Source organism: Cajanus cajan, chromosome 6 (assembly GCF_000230855.2).
Source record: "Cajanus cajan strain Asha chromosome 6, NIPB_CcT2T_4, whole genome shotgun sequence".
NCBI lineage: Eukaryota > Viridiplantae > Streptophyta > Magnoliopsida > Fabales > Fabaceae > Cajanus > Cajanus cajan.
The window spans coordinates 34,381,352-34,393,938 of NC_138522.1; the positions used below are offsets into that span (position 1 = coordinate 34,381,352).

Genomic DNA, 12,587 nt, shown 5'->3' on the forward strand with positions numbered 1-12,587 from the left:
TTTTTATTTTTATTCATTTTTCTTCAAATAGATCATTTTTAAGTGTAATATAAGTTTTTTTGAAATAACTTGTAGCGTATGCTTTTAAATTAAATAGATTATAGTAAAAAATAAATATTAATAAAAATTATTATTTTAAATTTTTTATTTTTATAAATTAATGATGATAAAAAATAACATACTAATATTTGGTTTTAAATTTGATATGAAAATATTATAATATAATTAGATAAGATTTTAAATTAGTATTTTATTAATGGTTGATAATTAGAAAATAAAACAAGAATAAATATATTTTTTGAATTTTATATCTTAAATTCAAGATGAATAAATATATTAAGTTAATTAATTAATAATTTATTTAAAATGTTAAATTTTAGTTACCTACGAAATTTTATCCGTAGGTAATTTTTAGTTACCTACAGAATTTTTTCCATAGGTAATTTTTAGTTACCTACGGAATTTTTTCAATAGATAATGTTTAGTTATCTACGAATATTACCTATGGAATTTTTTCCGTAGGTATTATTTAAGATTTTCTTTTTCTCACAATTTTTATTATATATATTTTTTCTTTTAATACAATGTAGAAACGAAATGCGTACATTATTTTTCTTTTAATATTTTAATTTATAAAAATAATATTTTAAAAGAGAAGGGTTATAATAACACCGGTGTAATAATAAGGGTTATTTATTATAATGTTAAAATTTAATTTATAAAAATAATATTTTTAATGTGAATTTTATAACTTCAACCGTTAGATTGAAAGTTTTGTACTCTTAGCTGATATATACAAAATTTTATATTAGTTCAAGATTATTTGATACTTCATTCTTGTAAAACAAAATTGACGTAATATATACATTTCAAAATATACTAAAATAACACTTTGATTACCTTTAAGTTGTTGTTCAATTTTAACAAAATTTGATATAAACATATAAAGTGATATGAACTTTCGATCTAACGGTTGGATTTACAAAATTCATATTTAATATAAAGTTATTGAGCGGTGTAATACTTAGAAAAATTACACCGGTGTTATTATAGCCCTTATCATTTTAAAATATATAAATTATTATTTAAACTTTTAAATTTATAATAAATAATTTAAATTGTATCATAATATTAATTTTAAATATAAATAAGTAGATTGTTAATTATACAAGTAAGTATATATATATATATATATATATATAAAGATTAATTAAATATAATATAATTATTATATATATTTTTATATCTTTATAGCAGTCTAGACATACCAAAATAAGAGGGATCTGAAAATAGTATAAGTATGAGATTGTATAGATGAGAATGACTTAAATGAATTAATTTGTACTACTTATACTGATAACATGCATTAGCTTTTCTGTAGCCCATTTCATCAGAACTCCACAGTTAAGCGTGCTTGAGCTGGAGTAGTACAAGGATGGGTGACCTTCTGGGAAGTTTCCCAGAAAATGTGCAGTAAGGACAAACCACGTTAAAAAGTGAAGTGTCATGAAATAAGATCCTTGAGAGGCTAAATATGAAGGTTGTTACATTAATAAATTTATTAAAATTAAAAAAAAAAAAATTCGTAGGTAATGTTACCTACGAAATTTTTCCGTAGGTAATGTTACCTGCGGAAAATTCCGTAGGTAACTTTACCTACAGAAAATTCTGTAGGTAACGTTACCTATGGAATTTTCCGTAGGTAACATTACCTACGGAAAATTTTCGTAGGTAACGTTACCTACGTGCTTATTACCTACGGATTTTTTTCCGTAGGTAATCCGTAGGTAATTAACAGTTACCTACAGATTTTCAGCATTATCTACGGATTTCTTCCGTAGATAATGCTAATTTTTCTTGTAGTGATGGGAAAGAGGATGTGGATGCCTACTTAGATTAGGAGATGAAAGTGGAGCAAATCTTTACTTGTCATCAAGTAGGTGAGGAAAGAAAAGTTCCCTTGGCCACCTTAGCTTTCCAAGGACAAGCTATGTATTGGTGGACATCCTTGGAGAGAGAGAGAAGACTTCACAATGACCCTCCTATTACTTATTGGAATGAATTGAGAAGTGCTATGAGAAGAAGGCACATACCTTCTTATTATAGTAGGGAGCTTATGGATAAGCTCCAAAGACTCCAACAAAAGAACATGAGTGTGGAGGAGTATAGACAAAAAATAGAGTTATATCTCATGAGGGCGGGAATAAGGGAAGAGGAAAGATTGACCATTGCTAGGTTTTTAAGTGGTCTAAATTTTGATATAAGAGATAGGGTTGAGTTACTCCCTTATAGGGACCTTGATGATTTGGTCCAACTTTGTATAAGGGTGGAACCACAAAATTTGAGGAAAGATTCTTTTAAAGGAAAAACTCAAGCTAACTCTTATAACAAGAAAGATTACAAGAGGGAGGGTCAATATGACTCTTCTAAAAACTCTAGTAAGGGTCAAGAAAAAGAAATAGAAAAAGAAAAAAATAAAAATGTTGTCACTTCTAGTAGTAAAACTAGTGACATCAAATGCTTTAAATGTCTTGGGAGAGGCCATATAGCTTCTCAATGTCCAACTAAAAAGGTTATGATTTTGAGAGGACAAGACATTTATAGTAGTCTTGATGAATCTAGTTCTACCACTACAAGTGATAGTGAGACTAGTGAGGAAGATCATCAAGTTGAAAAGTTATATCCTGTTGATGGTGATCTTCTTATGATCAAAAGGCTTCTTGGAAGTCAATCTTGTCCCACTTCACTATCACAAAGAGAGAACATCTTTCACACAAGATGTTTAGTTTCCAAAAGAAATTGTTCTCTCATTGTTGATAGTGGATCATGCTCAAATTGTTGTAGTACAAGGTTGGTTAACAAGTTAGCCCTTACCACTATTCCTCACGCTCAACCTTATAAACTTCATTGGCTCAATGAAGGTGAGGAATTAGAGGTAAATCAACAAGTGAAGGTCAAGTTTTCTATAGGGGATTATAAAGACAAAGTTTTATGTGATGTGATCCCTATGGAAGCTTGTCATATTTTGCTTGGTAGGCCGTGGCAATTTGATAAACACACTATACATGATGGCCTCACTAACAAAATATCCTTCACTCATAAAAATAAGGAAATTGTTTTTAATCCTTTAACACCACCCCAAGTGTTTGAGGATCAAAAACAAATGAAAAGAAAAAGAAATAAAGAAAAGAAAGAAAATCTCTTAGGAAAGAGTGTGGATGAAAGGGATTCCACTAAGGCAATTGTGACCAAGGAGAGTTATTTTATTACCAAACAAGCCTTCAAAAGAACTCTCTTTATTCATAAAAGTCTTGACTCTTATCCTAATGCTGCCACTTACCTTAAAGTTGAGAATGAGAAACAAAATAAAATTCAAAACAAGAATTCTCAACTTAGAGATATAGTGAAGAAGGGGTGGACTAATTCTAGTTTAACTTCTTATACTACTTCCTTGGAGGTGCACAACGGAGGAAGTATTTTTGTGGTTTTAATAATGCACCCAATTTTTGGTTTATATTGTTTGGTAGATACAACTTTTAATAATCTATATTCTATGTTTGCTCCTATGGGAAGTTCTTATTTTTTTGAACTTAATTTGATTTCTTCCCTACAAGACAAATGTAGTTTATATGATTATCAGTATCTAACAAGAAATCAAATCCAAAATTGTTTAGGGTGTTTTCTAGTAGTTTTTTCTTTATATTCTAGGAAAAGCCTAGGTTACCATTTAGGGTACTTTAGGCAAGATGTAGTAGTGTTTAAAAATCATTCTTTTCATTGTCTTAGTCATAGTGTTCTTACATTTTTAGGTTTTACTTCTAGGTTATGCTTAGAAGAGGAGCCTATTTCTACTTTTAGGGAGTCTAATAGTTTATTTTTCTTTCTTAGGCTAGATAGAAGGACTCCTCTTAGGATTTATGAAACTTTTATCTCTTATCCATTGTATGTTGTATATGTAGGTGTTGGATTTTCTTCCATACATCCTCGAAATTTGAGGACAAATCCTTTTTAAGAGGGAGGGGATGATGGAATCATACTTTGGAATGCAAGAGGTGACACACTCAAAGATCCAAGAGGAGTGGGCTAGACATGGAAGACTGGGCCAGTCAAGGCCCAATGGGCCCTATGGGCTTGGAAGGCCCAAATCAAGTTTTCAACATGGGCCTATCTTGATATGAACATTCTTATTATATTTTGTTAGCATAGTTGAATATATTTTGGTCTTGTATTTTAGACCACATAGAGTAGCATTTTTAGGTTTTAGGCTTGTTGGGCTTAGTTTTGGGCTTCATGGGCCTTTAGGTTTTTGGTACCCAATATTGGGCTCATTTTCATTCTTGTAATTTTTCCTATTCATTGTATTTCCTTGACCATTGTATTTAGGACATTAGATTAGGGTTTAAGGAGGATTACTAGTTTAATTGAATTAGGGTAAACTAGGTTTGATTTAAGATGCATTTAAGTTGCATTTTGGGTCACATGTTTGGTGCCACCTTGGCTGAACATGTGTGACTCAAAATTCAACCCTAAATGCATATTAAATCAAATCTAAATGAACTTAGCACTAGTGTGACCGGACTTGAACATGTGAGCCAAATTTTGAATTCAAATTTTTGAATTTGAATTCAAACTTGGCGCCACATGTGAAGCCTTTCACAATGGCGCCAAGTAACCCTACTTTCGGTTCAACATATACCTCATTTATCATACATTGTAAACACTTTGACATTTATGAAATTTGAGAGTCATTGAGCCGAGTTTCTTCATCAAAGTCACCGTGAAAATTCTCCTTCAAACCTTAGGAGTTCACCTTTTTCCTTCTCTTTGAAGTGAGCAATCCATTTCTCTTTAAGCTTGGATGCTTCCATCCAAGGCTTAAGCCTCTTCCTATCCGAGAATCATCCTCCATCAAGTGTTCATCATTGTTGGTTTCCATCTCCTTTGAAGAAGATCCAAGCTAGGAGAAGAACTCCAATCACTCCTCCTTATCTCTTCCATCCGCAAGGATTCCCTCTTCAAGAGTCAAAATCATCCATGGAAGGGAGCATCCTATCAGGACTCTTCCTCTACCCAATTCCCTCATGTAACTCTACATACAAATAATCTATTTTTCCCCCGTACTTGGATAAACAGCAGTTGAAACTAAAACAGAGATCTCTTGGTTTCCTCCTCTAAGTGCCCCTCGGTCTTCAGAGAGTGTAGAAGGGAAAGAAGAGAATGCAGAAGAAAGAAGTCAGAATCGAAAGAAGTTAGAACTGAAAAATATCATTTTGGGAGTGTCAGAGCACTTAATTTATAGGCATCAGGATTCGCGGAACGACCAGTTTCTAATCCAGAATGGCCCGTTTCAAATCTGGAACGACCCGTTTCAAATCCGGAACTGCCCGTTTCAAATCCAGAACGGCCCGTTCTGAAATCTCACGTCATGTGTAAAATTCACATCCAGAACGGACCGTTCTCAGACCCATCTCTGTACAAATAGAATCACATATCAAGCACACAAAAAATGCGGATATAGTCGAATGGTAAAATTTCTCTTTGCCAAGGAGAAGACGCGGGTTCGATTCCCGCTATCCGCCTCCACTTAGTTATGTATTTTATAGTCATAGTATGAAAAATGGTATAGAATTGACTCCCCCCCTTTTTTTCTTCTTGAACCCTTGTTTTTGCGGAGACGGGATTTGAACCCGTGACCTCAAGGTTATGAGCCTTGCGAGCTACCAAGTTGCTCTACTCCGCGATAAGGATAATAATTTATAACTAATAGACAAAAAAAAGATTAAACGGGTCCCTCTACCATATCTGTACAAATAGAATAAACCATTTATACAGAACGGTTTGCATTAAAAACTCTCAACGGTCATATTTTGGAACGGCCTATTCTGAAATCAGAACAACCCGTTCTCAATAAGGTACAAAGGCCATTTCTGAAATCCGGAACGACCCGTTCCAGTTGGGAACGGCCCGTTCCCAACTAAGAATCATAGGCAAATTTAATGGTTTGGAACAACCCGTTCCAAATCTGGAACGGCCCGTTCCGTGCTACCAAAAGTAGGTCTATTTAGTAATTTGGAACGGCTCGTTCCGGGCTACTAAACCACCTTAATTGGGCTCTTGGCCTAGTGAAAATTGGGTTGTTATTATTCTCCCCACCTTTATGAAATTTTGTCCCCGAAATTTTTGCAATGGTAGACTCCTCGCATCTTGCTTTCTAATTCCTATGCAACCTCACTACCTTATAGATGTACAACTCTATCAATTTCACCAAGGAATGTCTATTATTAACAAGGGTAAGATAAGTAAACTTGGTGAGTCTACACACTATAACCCAAAAAGAATCAAATTTCATAATCATCTTAGGCAAGCCTACAACCAAAGTTTATTATCTACACACCATCTCACTTCCCGAAATGGGACTTCTAAAGGCTGCAAAAGTCCTAAAGACTTCTAGCATACTAAACACGAGTACACAAATTCCTCTACTCCTCTCTTCACCTTAGGCCACTACACTTCCGCAGCGCCACTCTGATACATCTTAGTAGCTCCTAAATGAATGCTAAAAGTACTCTTATGTCCTTCCTCTAAGATCATCTTCCTTAATTCAGGATTACTAAGCACTCAAGTTTTATTCTTGAATTTCAAAACAATATCAACTCCTACTCGAAACGGGTTATCCATACTCCTACTAAACTTCTCCACTTGGTTCACCAAGAAAGGATCTAACTCCTGGTCTTCTCTAATCTCATCTATTAATCTATTAGTCCTTTCCAACATACTCAATCCAATGCTCTTAAGGCTAATTTTACGCACCAAGCTTAAGTCTCTAAACTCTTCAATCAAATCCAACCTTAAAATCATCAAAGACGATAGGGGAATGGTCATCCTACACAAGATATCTGCTACAACATCAGAACCTCTCCAAAGATTAAGCACCTAAGAGTAAGTTCACTAGGTATACATACCAGATCTCTAATTTCACCACTCCATCTACACCCAAGTCAAACTCTTATCCATCACCTTATCCTATAGCCTCATATCTTGTCACCAAAATGAATCAACTAATTATGTTTCTCTAATTTCCTTCAACAATCCATTCATTACTCAAGTCATACTTAGTCTCACACTACTAAGGGTAACCTTATAAGCCAAACTTAAATCTCTAATTTGAGCCAAAAAGATTCATCTCTCTAATCATAAGGGAGGATAGATGTAGAGGTTTCCTACTCAAAACATTGGTCACCATAATAGCTTTACTTAGATAACAACTAAGTTTGAAATATTAGTCCTCCAGAAATTTAAACTATCTCTTTTGTCTCATAATTTAACTCCTTCAGTCAACAGATAATTAAGGCTCTAATGATCAATAAATACCTCAAGCTTAGAATCATATAGGCAGTGTCTCTAAATATTACAACGGCTAACTTAAAATCATAGGTAAGGTAATTCCTCTAATGAGTTTTCAATTGCCTAGAATCACAAGCTACTACCTTTCCTTCTTGCATCAACACTTCACCCAAAACTATCTTAGAAACATCAACCTATACCACAAAAGGCTTACTAAGATCAACCAATGGTCACACTAGTGCACTAGTCGATCTTTCCTTAAGGATTTGGGAACTACTCTCACACTTACTATCTCACATAAAAACAACACTCTTCTTAGTCAATCTATTCAAAGGTAATGCTATCTTAGAAAGTTACTCAATAAATATCCAACAACAATGAGCTAATCTAAGAAAACTCTTAACCTCACTAACTGACTTAAGTATCTCTCACTTAAGCACAACTTCTATCTTAGGTAGATCTACGTTATACCTCTGCTAGAAATTATAGAACCTAGAAAACTCGTCTTATACAATCAAAAATCATACTTAGATAATTTGGCCTAAAACTGTCTAGGATAAATCCCCACTCTCAACTCTAATTTGATGATATCACACCTTGAGGTCAACCTTACTAAACGCTTGCTAATTGATCCATAAGGTCATCTATCCTCATATCAACATACATGCATATCAAATCATATTAGAATACCTACTACGAACAATTGATATATATCATTTCTAAGCATGTATGAATCAATCACCATTTACTTCATATAGCATGTACATGAACCAACTTTACCACATAACATAATACAACCTTAAACAACCTCTAAATCCACATGACATCTCAAAATCATGACAAAAATCAATTTTTATTCTTGCATTGCCTAACAATTCAAAAATATCATGACACCATACATATCCCTTCAACAACGATCAAAGAAAATGATACCTAGAGAGTTCTACTCATCCAAATGATCTTAAACCTATCTCAAAAGAAAGCTAAAATAATAAGCTACAACTCTTATGAAGAGATAAGATTCTAAAAGATCATTTTCTTAGCTAAAAATTTCAAAAACCGCAGCAGATATATTCGGTTCTTACAGCTAGACCTTTGATAACCAAAGTAGCTATAACTGGAGTTCTAGACCTCCGTTTTACCTGATTCCAGTTCCATTGGAAAGATAACGTCCAAGGCTACAACTTTTATGAAGGCCACAAAATCTAAATCTGTCAATACGGTACTCATACTGGAACAACAAAACTGCAGCAAAAATATCCTCTACACCAAACAACAATAGTGTATCAATATATCTAAGGCCACAAAAATACCTCAACTCTTCCAAACTCACTCCTCATGCAACCTAACCCCTAATTAGGTTAATATGCAAGCATCGAAACTTAAGGAAATCACCAAAACTTTGACCTTTCATCAAGAACGCTCAAAGCTCTAATGCTCAACACATAACCTCTTCGATTCAATCACTACAACTATGGCTTTTGGAAACTCCACCAATCAAAAACTCTTAATACACTCGACAAATGAATGTCTTACCCACATCCAAGGTTCTAACAATTCTAGTTGGCTAGCACAAGGCTTCGTCCACTACTACTAGCACATATGCTCGCAACACGAGCGATACCACTCAATCACTACTTCCTACGCAAGCAAGAAGTATCAAAACAAATAAGCAATCATGAATAGCATCAACTAAGCTATATCATGTCTTTTAGCCAAACTGTGAGAAAACAATATAAGTGCAAGCACAACACTAACAACGCAAGGGAAACATCATCATCATTATCATTATCTTCATCATAAAGCAAAACATTGTTAGAGTACACACAATTAAATAAACAACAAACATAGTCGTTCATCATTAGCACATCAATCAGTTCCACAATTCATTTCATCATTCATCTACCAAACAAGCATAATAAACTCATAACTCACGACCGATTGGATCGACCTGCTCTGATACCACTAAATGTGACACCCTTACTACCCCAACACATATATAAATAAATCTTGTAAATAAACTAAAGAATAAAATATTCAACGTTGGTAAAAGGGTTCACATAAAACCTTTATAAATAACCAAAATAATTAAAAATAAAATTTAGAAAGTAAAACTTGAGAGTTTACAAATTGCTTTCAAAAGAGAAGGTATAACTCTAAATACATATAAAAATTTATCCTAGAATTCTTTGCCCCGATGTCACAATATTAGAGCACACCCATAATTCAACGGTTGACATTCTAGATGTTACCCAAAGCTGGATCTTCCTCATCTAAAACATCCACAAATTGTACGGTGAGAAAAGAAAACATTTATATGAAAAGCACACAAGGAAAAACATAACATAATCATAACTCATACAAGTATTTCTATATATCATAATTTGTCAATCATTCATCTTCACATCTCAATTCACAATTACACCAATCCATCACAATCCACACAAATATTACAATTAACACTATGCCAAGGCCATGCCACATCTGACACAAGTGATACGGGTTAATTGCCTCACTCATCCTACACCATGCCAGGGGCACGCTCGTCCTTGAACCATCACTACTCAAGGTTCGTCTCATCCCTGGTCATTAGTGTGAGGAACCACAATCACAATCATAATCATATCCACACAACATCTCATCTCATATCTCAATTCCATATTACATACACAATCCATATCACATACACAACAGATAAGTCTAACAAAATAAGGGTTTACACACCGTTCGAGCAATTCACATCTAGATCATCAATTCTTATCAAGTAATATAACAATAACATTCATAAATTAATATAATAATCAATGGAATTACCAATTTAATATAATCTTAACATAAACGATAAAACTCTCAATTATTCCAAAACCTAACTCACAAGCATTTTTTTTACAATTTCGTTCTCTCTCCCAGATCATCATTCTTACAAATTAAATATATATTTCTAATCCTCAACACATACAGAATCTAATGGGATCATCGATTCCTCAAACAAAAATAATCCAATTTTCCACAACCTAACTTACAATCACTTTTCTATAATTGCGTTCTCTCTCCCAAATCATCATTCTTACAAATTAAATATATATTCATAATCCTAAATTCATATAGAATCACATAAGACCAATAATTCTCCAAACAGAAATAATTATGAAATTACTCATAATCTTAAGGGACTCTTCCTCTACCCAATTCCCTCATGTAACTCTACATACAAATAATCCCTTTTTCCCCGTACTTGGACAAACAGCAGTTGAAACTAAAATAGAGATCTCTTGGTTTCCTCCTCTAAGTGCCCCTCGGTCTTCAAAGAGTGTAGAAGGGAAAGAAGAGAATGTAGAAGAAAGAAGTCAGAACTGAAAAATATCATTTTGGGAGTGTTAGAGCACTCAATTTATAGGCATCAGGATTCGCGGAACGGCCTGTTTCAAATTCAGAACGGCCCGTTCTGAAATCTCACGTCATGTGTAAAATTCACATCCAGAACGACCCATTCTCAAACCAGAACGACCCGTTCTGGGGTTTGCATTAAAAGCTCTCAACGGTCATATTTTGGAATGTCCCGTTCTGAAACCAGAATGGCCCGTTCTCAATAAGGTTTAAAGGCCATTTCTGAAATTCGGAATGGCCCGTTCCCAACTAAGAATTATAGGCAAATTTAATGGTTTGGAACGGCCCGTTCCAAATCTGGAACAGCCCGTTCTGGGCTACCAAAAGTAGGTCTATTTAGTAATTTGGAACGGCCCGTTCCAATTTTGGAACGGCCCGTTCTGGGCTACTAAACCACCTTAATTGGGCTCTTAGCCTAGTGAAAATTGGGTTGGTACACTATTAAATTGGTGATTCAATCAGGTTTTATATTAATTTATAAATGTTATCGTTATATTATTTGGCAAAAATTGATGATCTAGATATGGATTCATGGTGAATTGCTTGAGGGGTATGTGAACCATTGTTTTGTGTGGACTTATCTATATTGTGTATGTGATGTGAAATTGAGTTATGGACTGTGGTGTGATGTCTTGGCACAAATGCATACATATTGGATCTACCGTTTTAGTATTGAATTGATAGCATGATGTGGTGAATGGTATGTTATGGCTTAATTGTTCAATTAATAATGATGTGAGTATGTTGGCATGAAATGAGATGTTGTGTTGAATGTGAATATGATATGATTGTGGTTCCTCACACTTATGTTAGGGGTGGCACGACCTTGGGCAAGAGATGCTACAGGGGTGGCGTGACCTTGGCATAGTGTGGGACATGTGAGGTAATTAACACTTATGTCAAGTGATGGAAGAGCATGGGCTAAAGGCCCAACCACTAGAGCTATGGCCAGGAGGTTACTTGAAGATTTGACTGCTTCAGAGCTTAGTGGGCCCGATGGGCTTGGTGGGCCTAGGGTGCTTCTTACTTGGGCTTAATTGAATATACACCATGTTTAATTGTACTTTCTTAGTTTAGGAATCTATTTTCATGTTGGTCTTGTATTTGACCATAGATTAGGGTTTAGGCTAGTTGGGCCTAGTTTTGGGCTTCATGGGCCTTTGGGCTTTTGATACCCAATATTGGGCTCATTTTCATTCTTGTAATTTTTCCTATTGATTGTATTCACTAGACCATTGTATTTTGGTCATTAGATTAGGTTTTTAGGAGGATTACATTAATAGGAGAAATAGGTTTCATTTAAGCATCATTTAGAAGTAATTTGAATTGAATTTGAGTCACATGGATGGCATGGGAAGGATCCGGCCATGTGAGCCTCAAATTCACTCCAAATCACTCCTAAATGACACTTAGATGAGGGTAGCATCCGTGTGAGTGTGTGAGTTGGCCAAAGTTTGAATTTCAAATTCAAATTTGAAATTCAAACTTGGCGCCAACTTGTTTCACCAAGGTGCCGTCCAAGTTAACCTAATTTTCCCTCCTATAAATGTAACCTTTCTCACCTTGTAACACACTTTTGATATATGAGAATTTTCTGAATATTTCTTCAGCCAAATTCCCTCAAGAGTCACCGAATTCATCCAAGAGAGAAAACCAAGAGAATGCCTTCAAAAACCTTAGGAAAACCTAGTTTCCTTTTCTTTGAAGTGTGCAATCCTTTGATGTTCTTGAGCTTGGATGCTTCCTTCAAGGCTTAGGCCTTCATTCCGCAAGCTTCTCACCTTCCTAAGGTGTTCATTCATTCGGTAGTATCTCCTTTGAAGTGGATCCGTGCCTAGAAGGAGCTTGGAGGAGTT

At 34.6% G+C, this 12,587-nt stretch overlaps 2 non-coding genes across 2 annotated transcripts; one reads left to right on the forward strand and one right to left on the reverse strand.

The window, feature by feature from the left end:
• The first annotated feature begins 5,508 nt into the window (after window positions 1-5,508).
• TRNAG-GCC (transfer RNA glycine (anticodon GCC)) lies at window positions 5,509-5,579 on the forward strand. Its single transcript has one exon. It is a non-coding gene; the product is annotated as a tRNA-Gly (tRNA).
• An 87-nt stretch (window positions 5,580-5,666) lies between these two features.
• TRNAM-CAU (transfer RNA methionine (anticodon CAU)) lies at window positions 5,667-5,740 on the reverse strand. The gene has a single exon. It is a non-coding gene; the product is annotated as a tRNA-Met (tRNA).
• Window positions 5,741-12,587: the final 6,847 nt, after the last annotated feature.